We start from the raw sequence: 2,717 nt of genomic DNA, 5'->3' as shown, positions 1-2,717 counted from the left end.
CACACACACACACACACACACACACACACACACACACACACACACACACACACACACACACTCTCATAAAGGATGGCAAGTTTGCCTGAGTCAGGCTTCTTGATGTTCCCAGATCGATTTCTTTGAAGACAGACACTCATCCTGTATCCCTTCTACAAAAGTGCCACGCCGTTCCTGTTGATGTCATCCAAAATGCTCCTCAAGGGCTTTTTTTCACTGAAGCCCAATCAGCTGTGCATGCACAGTATCAGATGATTGAATCTAGATCAAATCACAAGTGTCCTCTGGTGTTGACTTCACAGCTGTGGAAAACCAAATCACTGATTCTCTGCTGTCGCACTCACTACTGAGAAACAACAAGGTGTCGAAAACGCTGCGGCAACGCTCTGGAGGCTGACGCCACCCTGAGATGAGGGCCAATACCCACCCAGCCTCACCCCGTCAATCCCAGAGGTCCACTTTTTGGCCCACTTCCTTTGTGCATTACCTCCGTCAGACCAGGCTGCTGACACACTTGTTTAATAATTAAGGGGTGCAGCCATAATTTTCTCGTCCTCATAGATGTCCTCTCCGGACAAGACGGTTAAAGATACCCCTTTACTTCAGGTCAACAATGCAGGGAAAAAACAGATGTTATGAAACCCAGTGAGTTGGACAAGAAAAGTGGATTCATTTGATCTGAATCAGGTTTTTTTTCTCTTCTCTTTTTGATGTGTACACGATTCCTCACTGAGAAAGTCTACCAGGACACTGTGGGACACAACTTAACGAGAAGTTGAGATCTACAGTAACGTTAGCTCTACAGACCCCACAAATGTGCGGTTACATTTCAAAACACATTAAAAACCTCAAGCACATGAAGGTACATTTTGAAACGGAATCTATGGAAAGGATATGAACAGTTACAATCTTTCAAATAGTACTTTGAACAATTTCTGTTTGAAAAAAATAGTTTATTTCTCACCAAACCAATGAGCTAGTTTGAGCAGAGCCACAGAGCACGTCCGGTGGCATTGGATAAAAATAAATAATGTGTGGCCACAAGATAATTATTACAGTCATTTCAATGCAGAGGCTGATGATTGTAAACATGAAGTTTGAGTTCATTTAATTTTACTTTAATATTTAGTAACTTGTGGTCAGGCATGAAATATAGCATTATACGTTGCAGCTATTAGACACAGGTGATGAAGTTGTCTTTGTCCATAAAGCTTCATTTTATTTGAAGCTCAACACTCAAACCGAGCTCCTCTCTTGCTCTGTGCCGAGGCGAAGTTATGTCACATTTAGGAAAATGGGGAAAAAACATTTTGCGACACTTAGGATTGTAATCTCATAAACAGTACTATGAAAAATGAACTGTTTAGATTGTACAATGGCAGTAACATTTGGATTAAACATATACTAAAATGAAAAAATAAGTGTGCTGTACCTTTGAACATTTAGGGTGCATTCACACAAGCTTTGTTTAGTCGGCTTTAATCAACCTCTAGTTTGTTTGCCTAGAAAGTCCAGTTTATTTGGGGAGGCGTGAAAGCCAACTCTGGTCTGTTTGCAAACCTAGGTCTTGGTTTGGTTAAAGTGAACTCTGGTGCGGTTCGATTGCATGTGTGAACACCAAGCAGACCGGAGACCGCTCCAAAAGCAGGAAGCGGACTTTAACGCAGGGCATTCTGAGTAATAACAGTGATAAAGTTACACATATCTTGTAAATACCTCGCTGGATGTCTGTATGAGGTGGACATCACGGCTGTGAATTTGGACGCGCTCCTTCTCGGTGAACGCCGCCTCACATGGAGCCGTCTCAGCCGCCTTGTGTGGAAAACAATATTCTCCGTGGTTCCGCCTCGTCTTCCTCGTATGCTGGGCTCACTGTTGAAGACTATTTGCCAAAAACAAAAAAATAAATCCTACAACCACTAAAATCTGACATTACTCCATGTTTACATTTTGTGATGAAGGAAGCTCCACGTCTTCTTCTGAGATTTTCATGTTGATTCCCTCAGTGGTTCTTGGTGCAGCGCCCCCACAGGTTGGGTGTGGGGGTTATTCACAGGCTTTAGTGAATGTGAACCACACCAATGAGAATGTGAACAAACTTTGCAATTTTGGCCCCCAATCGAACCAAGTCTACCGGACTATCAGGTGTGAATATGACTTTAAACACAAAAGCAAGTATTCACATGTAGTCTGACTCAATCTTGTGGCTTGTGGATTTATTAACTCATGGTCACACTTTTATTTAATCCATTGTCACGGGACAGGACAGGCTCTAAATAAATAAAAAATGTAAAATTTTCATGTAAATATTAATTTTTGACTTGTTGCAGTCAGTTTCACATTTATTCTGGCAGTAACAGTTTGATATTCCTTCAGGAAGTGTTGCAGTCTGAGCTGAAACTGTTACAGTCAGTTGCTCAGCGCAACTTATGCTTAAAAAAATCACACAAATTTATTTTTAATTTAATTTACATTGATTTACAGTTTGGTCTAGGCCAAGAAAGTAAAGTAAGTAAAGTAAAGTTTTATTTAAATAGCGCCTTTCACAGAAATAAATTCACAAGGTGCTGTACATTCAGGGAAGCGGGGAGGGGGCAGTTAAAGGTGCAGTATGTAACTTTTCTAAAAATGTATTTTTTACATATTTGTTCATTCTGTCACTATCTCCTGACAGATTGATATTAGACAGGTAAGCTATGGAGGAAAAAAGAGTCCTC

The 2,717-nt window shown here is 40.8% G+C and overlaps 1 long non-coding RNA gene across 1 annotated transcript in view; it reads right to left on the bottom strand.

The window, feature by feature from the left end:
* The window catches only part of LOC106525491 (uncharacterized), a 2,779-nt gene extending 571 nt beyond the window's left edge, over positions 1-2,208 (bottom strand). The window contains exon 1 of the long non-coding RNA XR_001311122.1: positions 1,717-2,208. This is a non-coding gene — a long non-coding RNA (uncharacterized LOC106525491). The remainder of the gene's footprint in view (positions 1-1,716) is intronic.
* Between the last annotated feature and the right edge of the window lie 509 nt (positions 2,209-2,717).

This window comes from Austrofundulus limnaeus, unplaced genomic scaffold (assembly GCF_001266775.1).
Source record: "Austrofundulus limnaeus strain Quisiro unplaced genomic scaffold, Austrofundulus_limnaeus-1.0 Scaffold229, whole genome shotgun sequence".
Classification (NCBI taxonomy): domain Eukaryota; kingdom Metazoa; phylum Chordata; class Actinopteri; order Cyprinodontiformes; family Rivulidae; genus Austrofundulus; species Austrofundulus limnaeus.
This window is presented reverse-complemented; position numbering and strand designations above follow the sequence as displayed.